Below are 23371 nucleotides of genomic sequence, written 5' to 3'. Positions count from 1 at the left end.
AAACAGAAAAATACTAGGAAAAAATGACCCTTCCTCCGAAGGAGAAAGGGCTCTCGGAGAAATCCCATCTGGGATTATTAGATAAAGAAGCGCTGTATAAGAAGCTTAAAATAAAAATATAAGTCAATTTTGTATTTGACAAATGCATATTTAAATCCCTCGTATGACAGAATGCTTTCAAGTACTCAGCATTCTGTAGCATTTATATGGATAATTAACAAGAGGAGTGCCACGATACACGCATATTTTTCGTTTTCCAAAATAAATCCGGTATTTATTGGGTAAAAACGACTAACTTAAATTCCCAACAAAGGAGTGAAGCCCAGATCTCAGTATTACAGGTAGCACTTCTCTCTTCATTAACACAGATGCAGAGGTAGTACCAACTCAAGCAAAGAACCGTCTCTCACTCTGAGAGAAGGCACACTGGGAAGAATAGTCTCCTCTGATACCACCTGCGACAGACTCCCTTCTGAAAGCAGTCATGCTATCGAGATTAGACACCTCCATTGCCAAATAATCTAGGCTCCTTGCTGACATCACAAATTATCTTTATAGTTTAGGAAAGAAATCACATTTAACATCTCTTTCCATACAACCAGCAGTCAAATACCATGAATGCAAATACATTTTTTTTTATTACATATCAAAAAACATACATTTGTTAGTAATATGTAAAATCTAGTCATCATTGTGTACATTTCATAGCATTATGACTGTTCTTGCTGAAAAATAAATTAGTTCATGTTAACGTTAAAGTAAATTAAGTTTGATCCTGGTACACACCTCTGTAGTAGGGTTTGTAAAGGCTCTTGGATGTCCATACATAGGTGGTGTTTGGATGTTTGGTTATGTATCATTAATACAGATTTATAAAGTATTAGGTTTCAAATGTATTATGCCACTAATGGCCGTACAAACCACTTGTTCCTAAATATAATTTGTTCAGTTTAGAACTTGTTGCTGTTAATGTGAAACTAAAGTGAGTTTGACCCTGGAGCAAACCCCTGTTGTGTGTTATGTATAAGGATGGGTGTGCTGAAGAGCAGTCTTGTTGCTGTTCCTCACTGGCTGTGTGGTGGTGGTGGTGGTGGTGATGATGATGGTCGGCAGCAGGAAAAACTTCCGAGACTCAGCACTTTGTTAAAATGACCTCGGTGGCTAGCATTAGTTTTTACTATCTTTGGCTACTGAAGATGTATCCTTTCTACTGATGTGCATATTATATCGGTGAACTCCTTCAATTAAGCAAGGCTAGGCTATAAGAACACTGTATATTTGGCAGTTCCAGCAACACAAAAGCACCTTAGAGATGATTCAGAATGCTACGATCTATCTTATTTGTGGTCTGAGGACGTCCCAACGGCATCACAAAGTTTCAGTGTTTGCTCACGAGGCAGCACATACTTTTTATGTGCATTCATTCACCGGCAGTTTATAAAACAAGTGTTTCTTTTTACTTGTAAACACAAACCTGAATATCATTTATGTCAAAAATCTGTATCATTTGTGTTCCTTTACTTCTGAATCCAGATGTATTTTCCAGTGCCAAGGTTCTAGAAACGTAACGCAGGGAGTCGATAGTTCTGGACTCTAAGAGCTGGAATTCTTTACTGCTCAAGATTCCATCTTTACTTAACCATCAAGCTTTCAGAAACCTATTCAGAACTAAACTTTTCAACAGCTCTCTCTCCGATCAATAATTCTGCCATAATGCACTGATTCTGTCCTTTCAGCAGTTAGGAGTTGGTTGGGTGATTCTTTGTAAATAAGAAACGTCTAAAATATATTCATATACAATTAATCTCAAGGTGAATCATTTACATAGTCAGTGGTGATCCAGCAAATTTCCCAAGAGTCCAGCTTGATATTGGACACCGCTGAGGAAGTGCCACTATGGTAGGTGCTTTCACATATGCATGTGATGATCGAAATGAGCATCATTTTTTCCCGCGTCAGGGCTTCGGAGGTAAATGTTGTGCACTGCAAGCATTAACTCTCAGAGTTACAGGTCACATTTTCCTACTTTGACTTCTTGTGCCTTTGGACGTTGTTCTCCAGCAGCTGTCATTGAACCAGTTGTTGCACAAAATGGCCAAACACCAAAACCAGCTACAAATATTCTCTAGTCTGTGCTTGTTAAACTTATTTAAATGTGTTGTTTTTATAGGTGTTATCACTAATCCCTGTAGTTAGCTGAAAATCCTTTCTGCAACTACTTACAAATCCACTGCAATGGTATGGTTTCTCCCCTGTATGTGTTTGCTGATATCTTCGTAGAATTGATAATCGACTAAAGCACTTCGCACACTCACTGCACTTGAATGGCTTTTCCCCTAAGTGTGTTCGCTGATGATTTTTTAATGTTGAAGGGTCACTAAAACAATTTCCCCATTTACTGCAGCGGTATGGGTTTTCCCCTGTGTGTGTATGCTGAAGATTATTTAATGTTGAATAACGACTAAAACTACTTCCACATTCACTGTACTGGTAGGGTTTTCACCTGTGTGTGTTCGCTGATGTCTAGGTAGGTCTGATAATTGACTAAAGCACTTCACACACGCACTGCACTTGAATGGTTTTTCTCCAGAGTATATTCGCTGATGATTCCTTAATTTTGAAGATTCCTTAAAACTACTTCCACATTCGCTAAAATGAAATGGTTTCTCCCCTGTGTGTGATCGCTGATGTATTTTCAGGTGTGATAAACGACTGAAGTTCTTCACACATTCACTGCAATGATAAGGTTTCTCCACTGTGTGTGTTCGATGATGTCTTCGCAGGATTGATAATTTACTGAAGCTCTTCACACATTCAATGCAATGATATGGTTTTATCTTTGTGTGTTTAAGCTAATGTATTTGGAGGTGCGATAACTGACTGAATCTCTTCACACACTCACTGCAATGGTATGGTTTTTCCCATGTGTGTGTTCGCTGATGTCTTTGGAGTTGTGATAACCAGCTGAAGCTCTTCACACATTCACTGCACTGGAATGGCTTTTCTCCTGTGTGTGTTCGGTGATGAATCCTGAGAGTTGAGGAATGACTAAAAGTACTTCCACATTCATTGCAATGGTATGGCTTTTCCCCAGTGTGTGTTCGCTGATGTCCTTGTAGGTGTGATAACCGACTGAAGCTCTTCACACATTCACTGCAATGGTATGGTTTTTCCCCAGTGTGTGTTCGCTGATGTCCTTGTAGGTGTGATAACTGACTGAATCTCTTCAGACATTCACTGCAAAGGTACGGTTTTTCCCCAGTATGTGTTCGCTGATGTGTTTGGAGTTGTGATAACCGACTGAAGCTCTTCACACATTCACTGCACTGGAATGGTTTTTCCCCTGTGTGTGTTTGCTGATGAATCTTGAGAGTTGAGGAATCACTAAAACTACTTCCACAATCATTGCAATAGTATGGTTTTTCCCCAGTGTGTGTTCGCTGGTGGATCCGGAGGGATGATAAATGACTGAATTTCTTCACACATTCAGTGCAATGGTATGGTTTTTCCCCAGTGTGTGTTCGTATATGTGTTTGTAGGTCTGATGACCCACTAAAGCTCTTTACACATTCACTGCACTGGAATGGCTTTTCCCCAGTGTGTGTTCGCTGATGATTCCTGAGATTTGAGGAATCACTAAAACTACTTCCACATTCATTGCAATGGTATGGTTTTTCCCCAGTGTGTCTTCGCAAATGATTTTGTAGATTTGATAACTCACTGAATTTCTTCAAACATTCACTGCAATGGTATGGTTTTTCTCCTGTGTGTGTTTGCTGATGTTTTTGAAGATGTGACAACTGACTGAATTTCTTCACACATTCATTGCAATCGTATGTTTTTTCTCCTGTGTGTGTTCGCTGATGTCTTTGAAGATTTGATAACCGACTAAAGCTCTTCCCACATTCAGTGCAATGGTACGGTTTTTCACCAGTGTGTGTTCGCAGATGATCTTTTAGGAGTGCTAACTGACTAAAGTTCTTCACACATTCATTGCAATTGCATGATGCTTCTCCTGTGTGTGTTTGTTGATGGCTCTTTAGTAGTGATGACAAACTAAAGCTCTTGCTGCATGTGTTTGATTCTTCTTTCTTGGTTAGTGTCTCTGGGTCGGCTTTATAATTGTCTGCTTCCCACGACTGTGTTTCCTGAAGAGCTAACATGGTTGATAAAGCACTTGTGTTATTCTCACATTCTCTGTATGTGTGTGGTATTTTGGATGCTTGATAACAGATTTCACAACAAAATACAAGACTCACCAACAACATATATTATAATTGTGGCAAGTGAAGCTTCTTTGTAGGTGGTTATGTCTTTAGATTGTATAATGGTTTTGCATGTTTATGGGTAAAGATTAGTCTTCCTTCAGGTCGATGCAAATTGGGACAGTCTGTTGTAGATCAGAGACCCTCGCTTTCCTTTACCCTTCAGTTGTCTGGCTCTACTCCATTGTGCTCTTCTCTTGCTCCTGTGGTTTAGCCAGAAATAGTTTACAATATAACTAGCGCACTGAATGGTGATCTACCATCATTACAGGAAACAGAGCAATGCTGTATCCACCTCACACCGATCCAATGATCAAAGCTTTGAGACTTGTTTATACAGGCAGTAGTTAGTTATTGTTGCTGTGTTATATTTCTAGAGGTCATTTCTTCGTCTTGTGGTGTGGAGGTGTACAGCTCAGGTTCTTACATCCACTGAATTGCTCTTGACTGCTTCTTCCAGGATCTATCAGTTTAAGTTCAGGTTCCTCAGTCTCCGACTGTGCAGCTCTTTACCTGAATATTGGGACTCATTTTTTCTGACGGCTTTTTGGAGATTTACACGATTATTGTCATTATTCATAATCATTTGTGCATTCAAGGCTGGTTTCCTGTTGGATGTAAAGAGATTTATCACTAAATGGAAATGTAAGAGAATGTAAATACACAATATTTAAATATTTGTAAAAGACATCTCTTCTTTACCATTTTTTAAAGTAACCAAGAGACATTTCACCATACACAGATATTTACCTAAATGTTCTATTGAACATGCCACATCTTAATTCAGAAAAGGAGGTGATTTACCAGTGTTTACAGAGTAACTTAGTAAAGAAAGGGTACTCACGGAGCACCCATTCGCTAGAGGTATAGCTTTAGGAAGATGCACATGGTCAAGATTTCATTTAAACAAGAAGACATTGTGGGAAAAGAGATGAATCAGGATATGCTGCCGTCACTTCAGTTTTACGAAGTGTATAATAACGGTAACTCTTCAGGAAGTATATGGCAAAGGAAACTCTTCAAGATGTATGTAATAAAGGTAACACTTCAGGAAGTATATAACAAATGCAGCTCCATTCACACTGTTCTTGACAATACTTTCCTGTTCACACTGGATGAGTTGAAGTTCCAACTCCTGTCTTTACTTTTCTGTTTGTTAAGTTATCGTTGCACTTACCTGGGGTGGTCCAAGCATTTGTGTGAAGATTGCAGCATTTATAATAGCGATTCAATCACTGCCAGTGATATACCTTCGATATCCCTGCTGTCAAGAAGTGTGTGCTTTTTGTCTTTTTCTACCTTACCATGGTATCTGACTTAATGTCTTACGTTTGCTTTAACTCGTCTAAGAAGCGGTCAGACGGACGCGCGCTGCTCGCTGAAGACATACAACTATTTTGTCATCACTGAATATTTAGTCAAGGCTCCCAACATGTGACTCCAACCAGCTGCTGGATGTCAATTGAGCCCATAGATGAGACTCCAACCGGCTGGTGGAGATCCTCTGAGCAACAGTGCTATTGCAGTTAGGAAGAACTCTCCTGATTGCGGTACTACTACTGAACTTGAACATTAGTGAAGTTTAACCTTGGAATTGATTCACGCCTCCAAATTCCTGATCTCATTCATTGAAGAGTCTGCTTTGTGGCTGTCCACTCCTCCGTTCACAGTCCTGAGGAAGACCTGCTCTGATGCATACCAGTGTGCGCTGCTTCCAGGGTCGAAACGTCGACATCTAACATATGTCCACACAGTTCTCTTGATCACGATTTGATTCATCAATGGGTCTCGCATTCCATGTGTAAAATCATATAGGACAATACTTTAAAGATTTTTTTCTTCCTTTTTTCATGTCACCAATGTATTTGTCATGTATATAGTGTACTGTTCATTTCACTATTCACTATATGTCACTCTCTCACGACAGTCACTCATTGTCTTCCTGCAATTTAATTTGTATTTGTGACAGCCAGCGGTATTCAATACCCTTTACAATATATGATTAAATCTATTTCTCTTGTTGGTGTGTTTGTTTCTTTGTATATGCTATAAATACTCTTTGGTTCGTTAAAGTACTCTAAGCAATTGTATAAACCCGATAGAACCATTTGTTCTATTTAATTCCGTTTGCTGCCAGCATGATACTCTGTGGGTGGTTGGGGCGTTGGCAGAGTGGGACAAGATGTGCGTTGCTTGAGGGTGAGTGCAGCATTTAAACCTTTGGGCATTTCTTAAATTCAGCTTTACCTTATTCCGTGTTCATCACTTTCCATACTCCTGTCACGTGGGTGCTAGAGTCATTGTCGACATCTTTTAGTTAGCATGAGCCCAGGTAGCCATGATGCTGCTTTTGCGCACAACACTACATGCCTTTATTTTTACGAAACTCTGTTTATGCCTTTCACATGAGAACTCTCTGCTGTGCTTGGTCTCGGTCTGTTCCTGGAGTTTAGTCTAAATATTGTGAGCAAGGTCGATAAACTCAGACTCTTGTTATTCTGTTCTGGCCAGGCCCTAGCATCTTAGACAAAACATACCAAGGCATCTGTTCTTGCTGGAAGCTTGTACTTTGATATTATGGGGATACACATTTGGGTGACACACACTTGGAGAGGGACCTTTCCAGGGAGAAGAGCAACACGCACCTGTGATGTAGAAATGCGATCCATGGCATGAGGTATGGGGTCTGCTGACAAAGCCCAGAGATCTTCTATTAGATAATAATACCTCTGCTTACCAAGGGGAGGGTGGTTAGGCTTTATAGTCCTTTATCCACAGTCTTTATAACATGACATCTCCCCTTATGATACATGGCCTTGCTGCAATGCTAACTGTATCGATATTATACATTTTGCTGCTGGTTGTGGCACGTATACTGCATTTTTGAGCACGTTAGTTAAAATAAATATTTAAACTATTTTCGTGTCTCTGTCTGATCTTATTGTGGACAAGTACGAGAGTGTGAGAGAAAAGGTGTGTCTTGTTACCGTGATTCCTGAGAGATACGGGAGTGTTGTGTTCTGGCGTTGTCTAATCATTGGTTCCTTCGTTTGTGAGTAGGAGAGCGAGTGAGACACTATAGCTAGTCAGTCCTGGGCTCGTGGGCACTAAGGTGGTAGGAAGGCTTAGCCCCTATACACCGAGGTCCCATAATCCTGCGCATGGTTCTGTGTATGTGCAGAAACCCTGCAACACTCCCTTATGTCTGTGTGCTCGCTCAGCAAGGTTCACTGACAGCTAAAGCAGGGGAGTGACTTGATGCACACAGCAGATATCGGCCATGGTTGACAGTACAAGGATCACAAGCATCAACAAAGAAGCTTGCCCGGGACATACAAATGGAGGAAGTGCACAGGTAGCTCCTTATGAGGTACAAATAGAGGAGGTGAACACGTAGCACACATTCCTTTTTGTGTCTGTTTCAGGCCTTCACTGGGCTGTGTATTGGTGTACACTGTCTCTTATTTCCGCAGCTGATAAGGGCACTTAGTGCATGGATGTTACCACTTTGACCCTTTACAAGCGGGGGTGGGGTGAAGAGCCTTAGAAAGCAAAACATCTGGAGGTTGCCTGCCTTGGGGAGAAGATGAGGGTCCAGGTGTCAGAAGATATCACAGAGGCAGAGAAGCAAAATCGTCAGTCTGTTTGGAGAAAAGTAAAGGATTTTGAATCTTTCTAAGGTTAGGAGGCATAGAATTACATAGGGTCGGAGCTAGGACATGGAAGGAGTAACCTCCTGTTCTGGCTCTGCTGTGGCGAGGGATGTGGATGCACTGACAGAGAATAGTATTCTGAGGGCATTTAAAATTGCATCTAGGCAGCTAGGCTGGGTGCTCCTTGCTTGCATAGGATTTTGTGAGAGATGCATAGGGCTTTGAACTTTGAGCGCTTTCCAATAGGTAGCCAATGGAGCTTGCTCAAAAGTTGGGAAGCAGAGGTGAATTGGTTCAGAATAGGTTTCTTTGAGCCCAAATAGAGACCGCAATATTCACTTCACCTGCAGAGCCATCAATTTGGGGAACAAAAGTGACAACAGATCATGTAGAGGTAGGTTGAATGACACTCTACTGACGCAATGCCAAGACCCCTGGAAATCAGAGACAGGATGGTACATATGGATAGAAGGTAAGAAGAAACCCAGTGTAGTCAGGTAGCTGTCAGTGCATTCCTTGTGTTTTAGGGGGAAAGGGACAATACCCGTTGGGGGGGGGAACAGCAAAATGCAAGAGTATAACCTATAATAATGATATCCAGTGGGGCACCTCCACCATGATGAACTAATACTGGTAATGCGGTGCCCACGCCTACAGCCAGCTCGTCCCAGACTGGAGAGGGGTCTGCTCACTGGTCACCCTCTACACGGCAACATTGGTCATACCCGGAGAAATATTTCTGCACTGCATCACCATCCCATCAGCAAAGGCACCCCGCTTCTACATCAAGTACGCAGAAGATGGTCAGCTGAGTACTTTAGTTTGGACAGATTCAAGACATTTCTGAAGAGTTCTGACTCTTCACCGATGCGCAAATAGGTGTAGGAGGTTCAACCTGCTTCTTCACAGTGCAAACCAAGGCCTACACTCGGTGGCTGCAGATCAACAGGTGGGAACTGCTGAAAATGATGAACACCACCGAAGATGGCCTCAACAGAAAGAAAAAATGCGCACCATCCTGCAACCTACAACTAATATGTGCCTGTGTGAAGAAGGCTACCCAGAAAACAGGGGGAATACAAATGATTAGGACAGCCAATGCCAGGGGAAACGCTCGTCCCACAAGCCAGAAAGAGGAAACGTCCATGCTCAAGACACTCAATTAGATGGGGGAATGTTAGCTTTGGATTAATTTATAGAAAGGTCCCGCTCTTAGGAGTCCAGCACACCACAGAACAACTGTTGCCTGCGCTACCTAAATTCACCATAAAACACTTATTACGGTTTCAGAGTGACACTTTATCCGATCAACATAACACAGCCCCCTCTGTTCACCCCTAGCACTTGATGTGATGGAGACACCAAGGGCCAGATGTACTACCATGACAATTTGTGACTCGCGAATTGCGCTCGATTGGAAGTTGCAATTTGAGAGTCGGAAAACGCCATGTACAACAGTGTCCGAGACACTGTTAGCGATTCCCAATGGGGTCACAAATTTCATGCCTCATGAATATTCCACTCGCAATTTGCAACCCCATTGGGAATGGCTGGCCCTCCCAGGGATGGTGGCCTGGTGGGTTCAGCAGACCTCCATGTCTGGGACTGCTTTTAAATTAAGCAGCTTTTATTTTTTAAAGCAGTCTGTTTTCCTTATAGGAAAAGGGGACTCATTTCAGGGAAAAAAAATATTTACCTGTGCAGTTGCAAATGGGACCTCTTCCCTTCATTTTTTAAAGGCTGGTTGTGGCCCCTGGGACCCCTAAAAAATATTTTCCCCTGCATTTGTAAAGGGGACCCTTTCCCGTTTGTGAATGGGTTACCACCCTCTTGAAGAGGTTGGTAAATTACAAGTGTTTTGCAACCGCAATTGTGGTCACAAAACATTCGTACATAGGATAGCGAGTCGCTATTAGGAAGGGACCCCCTTGGAATGGCCCTTCCTAATAGAGAGTCTCAAATCCTATTTAGCGAGTTGCAAAAAATTGTGACTCGCTACATAGGGGTTGTACATGGCCCTATTGTATTTTGCATGCGCAAACGGGTCGCAAATCCGTTTGCGCATGCAAAATAAGGTCGCCCATCTGGTCCGAGATATGGAACAAGTCTCAACACACCTGGAAGATTGCAGCAGTAAATCTCATATGGCCCCAGGATGTAATACCTAAAGAAACAAGTCAGATGCACACACTCATAAACACAAATAAATGCACAGCAGAGAGCCTGCATTCCGGCTAAGGACGATGCCAGAGCAGCCAGTCAGTTGCACTCATCAAATAAAGCCCAAACAATGCCTAGCAGTAAGCGAGATAATACACACAACACACCCAGCCACCTGGACCACCTCAGAATGTGACTTTCAGTTGGTATTTATTGTCCCTTCTATCAGAGGGAATCAAGCATGTAAAGACACAATTTATGACCCACTGTACCAGTATTTCCTGCCCAAAGGGGGACAAGATTCACTTTATTGCACCGGGCGTACAGAATAAAGCATGCCATGTACCTAATGCAAAGGGAATTTCAGCACGCAGCTGTAGGAGATGTGGCTGATGTTTCTGGTCATTATTGTTTAATTAAATGTAAACTGTTCCCGATTGCCAAGCCTCGCTGTTCTCCTTTTTGATAATCAGAACCTGCTTCAACACAGCAATGGTTACAACATTCCACATTATCTGCAGTTACGGAACATCTATATTTCCTTTCTGATGACATGGGTTTACAAGATTTCTTGTTGGGTCTTAGGTCACCACATTCTAAAAGATTCATATACACCACTTACAATGAACTGTGGAAACCGTTGAACGCTTAAGATAAATTGTCAGGATTAATTTGGAAAATGCATTGGCTGTTGTGGACAATGCCTTGACAGCATGGTCAAATCACATATATTCTTTAAATATTATTGTATCTTATGCATTCTATGTTACACTTAATGACACGTCTCTCTTACAGCATGGACAAAGTCAACTGAGAACGATTCTGCCATTGAGTGGAAATAGCAGGTTTTAAAATCAAACCGTGGGCCTTAGAAATGTCTAAACACAACAGAATTGTTTTTGCCTTAAAATTTAACACACACACAAAGACTGATGCAAAAAAAGATGGAGGCTAACCATTCTACACAGGCTGGCTTTGTGATACATATTAGTCGGGTATGGCAGTTTAGGCTAACCCAAGGTATCTGGCAAAGGGTACTTCCACTATGCCAGCAATCGTATAGATAGTGTTAGGTAGGAGTAGAATAATATAATCATATAACCACACAGTAATGTTATAATGGTGAACTTGTTGCACTGATTCCGTTGGTAAAGCAGAACTGTTTGTTAGGGCGACAGAATGTCAGAGTGTAGGGACTGAGTCTCTCTACAACGTCAGTACTTGTCGGCTCAATCCTGGCAGCTCAGAGTGCCTCACTTGAACGCCTAATCTTTCCAGAGTAACAGGTGATTTCAGCAACCTCAAACATGACCCTCTCTCCCCAAGGGCACTGTGGAAACGGATCCTCCCCTTGTGTTACTCACTTACTCACTCATGCATGCCCATTGTAAACATAAGAAAGACACAAAGAAAGTTTACAATACATTTATTGAAACTATCATATTCTATTATGAAGCAAATGTGCGGCGATCATTAGGCAGATGCAACTAAAAGTTATTAGAATTACTAACTGATTGTATAGGACAAGCATCCCAACCACGGCAAATTATATATGTGTCTAGTTCTACCCTTACTATGTGAGCATAGGGATACATTTGCGATCTCTGGGATTGGCCTAAGACCCCATACCTAGTGTACGTAGTAAGATGGTCGGCATCACAAGTGTAAACTTAGTTTATGCAGGGCTGCATGTCAGGCACTGCTGTCATTCCAGAACAGTCCACTCTGCCGGAATTCTCCTCTCTGCCCCCAAGGGGACGGAACACCATTTATATCATAAACTATTGTGCTGGAGTTGCAGTTGTGCGACCGTGTTATGTCTAAATGTAAGGAGCTGTTGCTGGACGAGCAAAGAAAACAGTACACTATGCTATTATGTATTCCAAGCACCTTATGTGAAATGTGTAGATGAAATCTCAAGAATAGTCCTTGAATAACAAAAGCGTACAGCGTATTCTCAAAATAATATCACAAACACAAATGTGTTATATGTGGCTATGCAGAGCGAGCAAGACAGCCTAAAACGCAAAACTAAGGGAGAACCGAAGTGGACCCAACAGGGAAAGCATTACATCTTTGTCTTTTACACCATTCTTGTAATGCTGGTTACACTGCTTTGTTTGTTTTGCCTGATAATTGCAGCACACTCTTTTTACACAAGAATACGATTGTTTCAATAAATGTTTGAAAAGCCAATTTGTATCTTTCTTGTGTTCACCTTGGGCATGCAAAAGTAAACAACAAAAGGGTAGGTCTGTTTCCATGTTGCCCTTGGGGAGTAAAAAAGTGGTCATGTTCGTGGTTGCTGATACCATCTGGTCCCCTAGTGAGTTTAGGGGGTTCAGATCGGGCACTGTGAACTAGTTAGGAACCAGGCCAACAATTCCTGGTAATACTCGTGAACCAAGTTCCCATATTTTGACGTTTATGTTGTCCAGAATACACAGTCCTACTTAATTTGTAGGAACCGTAGAACATTCAAATCGGTAGGACGCAGGCAAAAAGGAATTGGGTTTCAAGTCAGTACAAAAGAAAAAGAACATCCTTTCAAGCTCAAAGGGATAACTTGCTACAGGGTCTCACACTGAGGGGGCATTCAGTAAAGAACTGTCGGGTGACAGACGTGTCCCAGCAGCACCCATTATAGTGAGTTGTTAACTTGGGTAATGGGCCCCTGTTGGACACAATCTAGCAGCAATCACCGTTTTGGAAGGGGACACGGATGTTCCTAGGTGCATGCATCCAAATATCATGGGGTCTGTGTTGTTAGTTATCCTCCAAGGGAGGAAGGTCATTACCCTGAAGGATGCAGGTGCTGACAGGACTATAGTCTGGAGGAAGTATCCCGAGCATGAGGAGATTCTCTCTAGTGCCGGTTGGCACAGGCTGGCTATCCAGTGGGGATGACATGGAGTGCCCATTGCCCGAGATGAGGTAGAAATTAATGTCACATCTACAATGGCCAATGAATGGTTGAGCGAGAAGCAAGGTGTAATGATGTGATTAACCCTGGTTAAGTACTGTTGTGTCCCCAAACACAATTTAACACCACAGGACACAGTAGCTTAGTCTTCAGTATTTATTCGTGGGAACAACGAGCCACCGCTCCTCTCACGACAGAAGAGAGGCACCAACTGTCTTGCTTAGAACTCCCCGCATCCCAACACCATGACAACACATGGGGTTCTGTATAGAACCTTAAACAAGCATATCTAGGTACAACATATTACCTCCTTTTGTTAAAAACAACCAAATTAAAAGCATACAATAAAAATAAACAAAGAAACAAAAATTAACCCCTTCCCTGCTCATGACGGAGCCGCTCCGTCATGAGCCACGGTTGCCGTGTGCTCATGACGGAACGGTTCCGTCATGTTACGGCCGTTGGCGGCCGCTCCGCCTACGCGGCGCTGTTTCCCCGCCTGTGCGGGGGGACAACGCAAATGGGCGGAGTCATGACAGAACCGTTCCGTCATGAGCACAGCTCAACCGTGCCTCATGACGGAGCGGCTCCGTCATGAGCACAGCGCCACCGCGCTGCCCCCCGCACCCCCCAGCACCGCGGCGGAATTCCCGCCGCGGTGAAAGGGTTAACAAAAGTCAGAATGCCTGAACATGGAAATACAAGAAAAATATCTAGTATAGAACAACTAATGCAGATGAGATAACATAGAAATTTTGAAAAGTTCATCGTAAACTCCAAGGAACACGTCTAACACGAAAGGACCTCCTTGGCACATGACTTGTCATAATGGTTTCAGAAGCATTACCTGAAGGTACATTAGTTGGTCCAGAAGGAGAATTATCTGCAGAAACATTAGTTAGTCCAGAAGGCAAAACAACATCACCCCTGGTGCCATTACAATTATGTACAGTAGACTGAACTTTCACAACGTTTCCCGCATTCCACCAATGCCCACCACGTACCATAATGGCACCACTACAAACTTTCTCGACACAGACAGGTTCACCAAAGGACATACCACCTTTTTTGACAAAATTAGTGTTTCTGACCCGAACCATGTCCCCAGGACGCAAATTGACTGTCTTGGCTGACTTCTTTTGATAATACCTGTCGGACATCTTCTGCGCAACTTCGACTCGAGATTCTAAAGCAACATGATCCACCCAACATGAAACTTTGTCACAAACAGTTCTTAAAAGCCAAGCTGGATAAAGAGCAGAAGTGGGTACTCTACCTTTGAGTGAAACAAAGGGTGCAACTATTGTGAGAGAATGTGGCGTTGTGCGGCAACACCACAACATGGATCTGACAGCACCCTCCACATCAAAACAATTATGTTTAGCCCACTTAATGCATCCACCACAACCCTGTTCATCCTTTAAACTGACTGACTGACTGAATTATTTTTAGAGCGCTCTTATGCCGAGGCGTCTTGGCGCTGTGAGACGGAGAGATAGAGGTGGCAGAGTTTAGGGCAGCACAAAGAGCCAGGTCTTCAGCTCTTTCCTAAATTTGGCTATGCTCTTTTTCGGAGCATAGTGAGGAGGGTAGACTGTTCCAGAGCTTTGGGACTTGATAGGAAAAGGACTCTCTTGATCCTAGGGATGTGAAGTAGATTTTGGGAGCTGGATCTAAGTAAGCGCTCCGGAACATGTGGGGGAGAGAAGGTTGGAGAGCTGTTTAGAGGTCTGTCCAAATAGGGATTTGTGGGCTAGGCACAAGGCCTTGAATTGGATTATTTTCCTAACTGGAAGCCAGTGTAGTTCACTTATTGCTTTTGAGGTGGGGTGTCGTTTAGGAAGATTAAGCAGAACTCTGGCCGCCGCGTTTTGAATGGACTGGAGTCGGTTAAGTTGTTTTTCGCCGGCACCTATGTATAGGGCATTACAGTAGTCTACCTTAGACATAATCAGAGCACCCACGACTGTTTTCCTCAGGGCGAAGGGGATGTAAGGCAAGATTTTTCTAAGGACCTTCAGTGTGAAGAAACAGGACGAAGTTACCTGGTTGATTTGGGCTGTGCAAGAGAGGTCCTTGTCCATTATGAAACCAAGGTTTCTGACCTTGTTTGCCGGGGTGGGACATACACCTGCTTCTGGGGGCCACCAGAGATCGCTCCAGATGGAAGGTTTTTGGCCAAACACAATAACCTCTGTTTTTTCGGTGTTGAGTTTGAGGAAGTGAGAGTTCATCCATGCCTTAACGTCTGACAGACAGTTTCTGAAACTGGTGGCAGTGGCTTCTACAGTCTGAGCCATTGAGATCACCAGTTGTGTGTCATCAGCGTACGAAACTAAATGTAGGCCGTGGGATTTAATCAATGCGGCTAGGGGAGTGACATACAGATTAAAAAGGGTTGGTGACAGAGCCGACCCCTGGGGAACTCCGCAGGGTAGGAGGAATTCCTCGGACAGAAGCCCGTCCCAGTGGATTTGGTGAATGCGTGCCTGCAAAAAGGTCTGGAGCAGTTTTAGGGCGGTATGGGAGATGCCCAGCGCTGTTAGTCGATTTAAAAGGACGTCGTGGTTCACGGTGTCAAACGCCGCTGTCAGGTCTAGTAAGATCAGAGCGGCTCTGCCTCCTTTATCCATGGATTGACGAATGTCATCAGATGCAATGATCAGAGCAGTTTCTGTTGAGTGACAGGCCCTGAAGCCGTGCTGCGTGGGGTCTAATAGGTGGTTGTCCTCAAGGTGTTTTGTTAGCTCCTGATTCATTGCGTTTTCTAGAATTTTGGCGGGTAGGGGTAGGCATGATATAGGGCGGTAGTGCTTGGCTTCCTTGGGGTCGAGGGACTCCTTTTTGAGTATAGGCCTGATGCACGCCTTCCTCCAGCTGCTGAGGAATTGTCCGGAGTTTATTGCAGTATTAAGAAGGGGGTTAGGGCTTGACTAATGGTCTCAGGGACCATATGTAGGACATAAGGGGGGCATGGGTCCAGTGGCGAGCCAGACTTAGTCTGAAGAAGCAGCGTGGCAACATGGTCACAGCTGAGCTGGGAGAAACTGGGGAATTCCGGAATTTGTGTCTGTGGATCTGAGTCATGGGGGACCGCTTCGCAGGGAGGTAGCGATCCAAGGTCATTATACACTGTCTGAACTTTCTGTTGAAAGAATTGGGCAATGTTTTCCACAAATTCTTGGTGCGGTTGGAATGTAATTTCTCTCGGACTTTTAGCTAAGTGAGTCACGGTCTTAAATAGTTCCTTTGAGGAGTTTGAGGACTCTTGGATTTTCTTAGTAAAGAATATGGTCTTAGCTTGCTCTATGGCGAGCTTGTATTCATGTAAGGCAGCCGTATTCTCCTTTTTGGACTGAGGGCTGTAATCATTTCGCCAAATTCTCTCAGCCCTCCTGCATTTCAATTTTATCAATTTAACCTCTGAGGTGTACCATTGTGAGGTTGCAGAGCGGATCTTGGGTTTTTTTAATTCTTCCGGGGCTAACTTGTCCATTGCTTGTAAGAGCCAGGCGTTAAATTTGCGGGCTCCATCGTTACTGTCTGTGCTGACGTTGATGGGTGCGTCCTTGCTGAGAAAGTTTGCTAATGAAGTAGCTTCTAGTTTTTTCCATGGACGGGATTTATTCGGAAGTACAAGGTCCTTTCTCCTTGCATTGGACAGCGTGATTACTAGAGTAAAATTTATGGCGGCGTGATCGGACCAGGGAAGAGGTGTGGTGGAGGTGACCTTAATATGGCGATTATTGGTGAAGATAGAATCCAGAGTGTGACCTGCTGTGTGAGTGGGTCCTGTCGCTAGTCGGGTTAGTCCGTAGCTACTGAAATTGTCTATTAGGGTGGTAGAATCACCCGAGTTGTTGCCTTCGAGGTGAAAGTTGAAATCTCCCAATACTGTGAAGGTAGAGTGATTTGACGTGGTTTCCAGGAAGGTTAAAAGAGCGTTGGTAAATGGTTCTCTAGGTCCTGGGGGTCGGTATAACAGGAGGCCATTAAATATTAGTTGGTTGTTATATTTGACCATAAAGGATATGGCCTCTGATTCCAATCCTGGCTGAGGGAGAATATGTACTTTAAAGATTGAACGGTGAATGATAGCCACACCTCCACCCATAGTTCCTTGTCTGTCTACATGTGCAACAGAGTAGTCTGAGGGTACTGCGGTATTCCAGTCTGGCCCAGAAGAGTCTGTTGCCCATGTTTCGGTTAGAAAGGCCAGATCAACCTCGTTGTCCACAATGAGAGATTCAATTTCATGTTTGTGCCTGGGCATTGACCTGACATTTAGGAGTATGTTTTTTAGAGATTTGTTGTTGGGTTTAGATCGGCAGTGCGTTGGCTGAGTGTGAGGGTTGGGAGAGGTATTCGAGGGTAGAGAGTAGAGCCCACTGAGTGAGGGGTGGGGTATTGTATAGCAGCAAAATCGACATCTACTGATGTACGGCATACCTCTCACTAAGGGCTGTGCTGCAAGTTGGCATTCTTTGCATCTTAGGTTAAGGAGTGTTTCTCTCGTGTAGCAGTATTTCAGGTGAGCCGGTGGGAGTTGGGCAGGGGTTTTGGCCCTGGGCGCTGGTCTGGCGCGGACGGGCGCAGACGGGCTTGCCTTTGGCACGCCTTCGGCGCGCCACCGGCGCGCCCGCTGCGCGGCCGGGAAAGACACATGATTTAAGTAAGGAGAAGTGGAGGGAGAGGTGGGTCCTATCGTAGAGGGGGCGTGGCCTGACCAGGCTTCCCCTGGATGTCGTCAATGAGTGTAGCGGCCCGCGACAGCGTTCAGATCGGCTGTGCGGGAGAGTATGCTAGCGAAAATGATGCCAAGTACAAGTAAGTGAAGTTAAAAACACAGAAAATGCAATTTTAAAATAAACTCTCGTTGCTCCCGGCTTTCCGCCTCAGGAGTTAGTCTCTATCTGTCTGCGCGAGGCTGTTTGGCGCGCTATGAAGGCGGGGGCGTGGCCTATTGTAGAGAGGGCGTGGCCTGACCAGGCTTCCCCTGGATGTCGTCAATGAGTGTAGCGGCCCGCGACAGCGTTCAGATCGGCTGTGCGGGAGGGTATGCTAGCGAAAATGATGCCAAGTACAGGTAAGTGAAGTTAAAAACACAGAAAATGCAATTTTAAAATAAACTCTCGTTGCTCCCGGCTTTCCGCCTCAGGAGTTAGTCTCTATCCAGACCGTTGGTTTGCAGATGTCCAACCGAACTTCTTAGATGTTTCACGCCAGATTCATTCAAAAACACGCTCATTTCCTGATTAACAAACTGCACACCATTATCAGAAACTAGAGCCTCTGGAAACCCTTCTCTTATAAAGATCTATTTAAGGAAAAGAATAGCATTGCTTGCTGTGGGCGAAGCACAAAACTTGACTTCAGGCCACTTGCTGTGAAAATCCATTAACACAAACGCAAAGCGTAAGTTGTAGGGAAGAAAATTGAACGGACCCACCAAATCAATCCCCACCTTAAGCCATGGCTTTATAGGAAAAGAGATGAGCTGAAGAGGAGATCTGGGAATGTTGTATTCTGGGGTGTCTAATCACTTGTTTCTCTGTGAGTGAGTAGGAGAGCAAGTGAGACACTATAGCTAGTCGGTCCTGGGCTTATGGGTACTCAGGTGGTAGGATGACTCAGTCCCTACTCACTAAGAACCCATAATCCTATGCATAGCTCTGTTCTTGGGCAAAATCCCTGCAACAGGGCCCTCTCTAAATTGTGTCCTGTCTGACATCCTACCCTGGGAGGCTTGATCAGTATCTTTAGTTGGGTCACAACCCTGCCCCTTGGAATGCAGGTGCCAATTCTACTCCTTCTTAACCAACCCAAGAAGGCCCCTCAAAGTCAGAGGTCTGCAATTTCTTTTGAGCCCCTAGATTATGGCTGTATTATTAGGAATGCACAAATGTTACTGTCCCCCCAGAACCCAGCTGTGAATTGGAGACAGTCAGATAGGCACACAGAGCCACGAGCACAGAAATGCCCACTTTCTCAAAGAGGTATTTCCAACATCGTAATGTCGGATCTACTCGCTCCACCGGAGAGGGTTAGCTATTTTGAATTCATCAATATCAAACACTATACTGCCACACTTCTGCATGCAAGAAATCCAGCTTCTGCGCCTTTCCACAGAACCCTCACATCAATCCAATGCGGGAAACATGCCCTACTGGACCGAACACACCACCTGGTCCCATTCATTACCAGTGCATGTAGCACAAACGCACACATGCCCTACCTCTTCCCGAAACCGCACCCTGTCACTAGGAAGTACTCCGATATAGCAAGAGAATTGCAGAACCTTTCCAAGTAGCCTTTTAAATCCCAAGCCAAGTAACAGTAACCTGCACACACAGACCCTGTCATGGCAAACCAGTGGCACGTTTAAAGAGCTACCTCCGTGGGTGGCACAACCAGTGCTGCAGGCCGATGGAGGAGCCTTTGAGTTACATGTTCTAGATATATATCTCACCTATAGACAAAGGATTTACAGCTAACTCAATTCAGCCAATCATGTCTACACTAATGACCAGTATGTATATGATGGGCGCAGCGTTTTGGCACTAAATGGCAGTGTCAAAAGTGCTCAAAATCCTAAGTCTAGCACATAGATCAGCGGAAAACCGGAAGGGAAAAAAGCAAAAAAAGTCCAGGAAATGCACCATAGAAAGCGCTATTTCCAACAGAACTTATTAGGACTGGTATGTAGGATACAAAATTACAGATCTGTGCAGTATGTGTATTAACCCACAAGGACGCTTACATTTGGCAATGAACCAACGTTATATGCTGAACTCACAAGCTGTTCCAGTAACATCAGAGCCTCGAGTGAGCAAATCAGGTTTGCCGAAAGGGAGTAGCCTTGACGAAGTTAGTAGACGTGCTCTGCCCAACATCTCGTAAGCGATTTGTCACGTCGTTTTAGACAGTATTCTAACTTCCGAGAATTTCTCATTTATTAACGTACCTTCAGGGTTTGACTACAGGCGTCCCTTCAACTCCTCGAAGGACTCATGAGGCCCAGTGAAGGTCTCTGATCATGTATGTAATTAACCTCAATCACCACGGTAACATGACGATGTGCCAGCAATTTATGCTTTTTGAATGTTTATATGTTTGTAATGTCTTGTTAGTCCAATTATCACAGCATTTTCCCACTTTATACGCACTGTTTTGGTGTATTTTCTTTCTCTTCGTACCTCTGCAAGACTTTTGAGATTTAAAGCAAACCAATTAGGTCCTGTATATATTTCTGTCCTTATTTTTGTTTATCACTTTAACTGTGCTGATAGCAACATCAGGAGTGGGAGCATCATTTCTCCTTTGAGGTCCTGACGAAAAGCCTTGGGGTAGGGCCTGAAACTAGTCGACCAACCAGGGAAACAGTAGGTAGTCACGCCTCTAGCATTTCCCGCTTCTCCCCAGATTTTTGTAACTCATTCAGGGGTAGAAAAAAAAAATTGTTTTTGTCACACTATTTTGATATGTTTAACGTTCACTTCCAAAACCCACTTCATCTTCATAACAAGACCACATAGGTGTATAGGTGTACAGGGACACCCTTATTTTTCTATTAAGTGCTCCCGCATATTTGTAGGTAGCAGCATGCCCCTGTCCATAGAGGGCAGGGATGGACCATGATGACGCATGCCACCGAGGGGAGACCTGGGGAAGGGGTGAGGGTTATTTGAAAGAAAACGTTTTTATTTTCTTTACAGTCCTAGCAAGGAGTGCGCTTTCCTTCTGCAATACAAGGGACTCTCTTTCTGGTTATTTGACAAGTTTCGTGTAAGACGAGTCCCTATGTCTCCTACCTCTACTCTCCCCCCTTGTGATTTGACATTAACCTATTTATACAGGAGGACGGTTGGAACCTAGGACCATCTAGCTATCTCACTAGAGTTAAAATTGGTAACACGCAGGAAAATACATGGATTCCTCCATTTGGTTCATTTACACAGTTTGTTGATTGGGAATAATTCCCAGATCCACAGCTCTAAAGTTGGTTCAATTATTGGTGCCACTAAACAGCACATTACACCTATAACTCTTGAAGACTCACATTCATGTCACACTTAAATCACATTTTTAGCTCACAACATACAATTCAACTTTTGGAAATTTCCACATAATATTCATTACATTTCTTTTCCTGCCCTTCTTTAAGAACTCTCAGTCCCTCCCCTACAAACGTATTTCTTTCACATTTTGACCAATATCTATTAACTACTTTACTCCACCCTTCATGTTTTCCTCTCTGTGTCACTCTTATTTCTCTTTTTCTGGCCTCTTCTAGCATTTTCTGCTTGTTCATCTTGTTCTCCCCTTCCTGCTGAAGTGACAAGCAGAGCAGAATGGAATCCTTCATATAGACTCCTATATCATAGTACAATCCTCATCAACACACCGTTAATGAGAGAGTATAGTAACCCTTTGCAGCATTATCATACAAGTAGCCTTGGGTGCTTTTGTCACTCACACATTTGGAGGTTGTGCTGAAGTCTCACTCAAACCTGCCTTATTCTACCAAACTATGGGGAAGAACTAGAACTTAACGTGACTTTGCTGAGACGTCTGCAGTGTGCCGAGAAGTATCTGACTATTCTGCACAGAGCAGACCCTCTTACATCCAGTGATCCTAAAGATTTCTGTACAGAGAGGAAAGGCCAATAAGAGTGACTGACAGTCGCCAACATCTGCTAAGACAGACACCCTTTAAAAAGACACACTGTAGACGTGTCTCATACATACATACACACACACACACACACACAAACACACACAGCCTGCAAAGGCAACGCTACCTTGTTCACATGAACACACATAAAACCTGCAGAGATTAATCAAAAACACAGACACATACTGCTTGGAAGGCCTCCTACCTGGGAGACCCAAGGTCAATGCACATACACACAATCCCTGCAGTAGACACACAAAATCTGCAGCAGATAATGCTATAAGCCAACCTATGCCGCTGGAAACTATTGCAGTGACTGAGGTTTTACCTAGACTCAGATAGGAAAACAGGGGCAAAGGGGCACGGGGCAGCAGGGAAGCCTTGACAGTAAACTGCCTGGGGGACATGCTTCTGACACAGGGGTACAGGGGGGCAAGTCAACAAACTAACAGCGAGAGCCGAGCAAAGAATCTGCACAGATTTCTCATAGAGCGCTAAGATGCAGTGCAATGTGAACAGATTATTCACAGTGCAGTAAGATGCAGTGCAGTGGCACAAATTCCTCAGTAGAGTAAGATGCACTGTAGTGACACAGATTCCTCATAGTGAAGTAAATGCAGTGTGTATAGATCTGTCACAGTGCATTAAGATGCAGTGCAGCGTGCACAGATTCCTCATAGTGCAGTAAGATACAGTGCAGCATGCACAGATTTCTTATAGTGCAGTACAATGCAGTGCACTGTGCACAGATTTTTCACAGTGCAGTATATGGCAGTGCAGTGCATAGATTCCTCATAGTGCAGTAAGGTGCACTGCAGCATGAACAGATTCCTCATAGTGCAGTAAGATTTACTGCAGCGTGTACAGATTCCTCACAATATAGTAAGATGAAGTGTAGGGACACAGATTTCTCTTAGTGCAGTAAGATGCAGTGCAGTACACTGATTCCTCACAGTGCTGGAAGATGCAGTGCAGTGGTACAGATTCTTCAGTGCAGTAAGATGCAGTGCAATGACACAGATCCCTCATAGTGCAGTAAGATGCACTGCTGTGTGTACAGATTCCTCATAGTTCAGTAAGATGCAGTGCAGTGTGGTCAGATTTCTCACAGTGCAGTAAGATGCAGATTTCTGATAGTGCATGCAAAGCACCTTGCACAGATCTTAACACAAATGATGACCACAAACACCCACAGGGCCAGAAGAAAAGCCTCCGTCCTCTCCCCCCCCCCCCCCCCCCCATAGAAGAGCCGGGCTCCTGATTGGGAATTTTCCAGGATTATACCGTCTATTTCTACAAACACAGCAGAAGGTGCTGACAATCTCCTACCTGAGCAGAAGCCAGTGCAGACATTTCCAGGCTCTCTCCTCCTATGGCTGGGGTGGGGCAGGTGCACATCTGGGGTCTGGGGGGGGTCTGTGAGGGTCTGAAGATGAAGATAACAGCACAGAAAAACAAGTCGCCCTTTGCCCTCTGCAGCAGGCGGGACACAGACGAAAAGGCCGGAAGTGATGTCAACATCTGCTGCTGATGCTGTCTCTGCCATCGCTGACCTGGAACAGGAAACCCTTCTCCCTTTCATACAATGTGCCCAGTGGATTAATCTCAGCAGGCGAGCTGCGCCCTCTGCTGGCCACTAACAGAACCTCCATTTCCAGGCTCCAGGAGAGAATATATTTCACACGAACAAACATTT

General features: G+C 44.0%; 1 pseudogene across 1 annotated transcript; it reads right to left on the bottom strand.

Annotated features, from left to right (window-relative positions):
* Positions 1-731: 731 nt before the first annotated feature.
* LOC146839461 (uncharacterized) lies at positions 732-23153 on the bottom strand (annotated as a pseudogene). Its single transcript, XR_014981081.1, has 2 exons — positions 23005-23153; positions 732-4873 (listed from the first exon to the last, which is right to left on the bottom strand). The product of XR_014981081.1 is annotated as an uncharacterized LOC146839461 (transcript).
* Positions 23154-23371: the final 218 nt, after the last annotated feature.

The sequence above is a fragment of the Triturus cristatus genome, chromosome 4_1, assembly GCF_964204655.1.
Source record: "Triturus cristatus chromosome 4_1, aTriCri1.1, whole genome shotgun sequence".
Taxonomy (NCBI): domain Eukaryota; kingdom Metazoa; phylum Chordata; class Amphibia; order Caudata; family Salamandridae; genus Triturus; species Triturus cristatus.
This window is presented reverse-complemented; position numbering and strand designations above follow the sequence as displayed.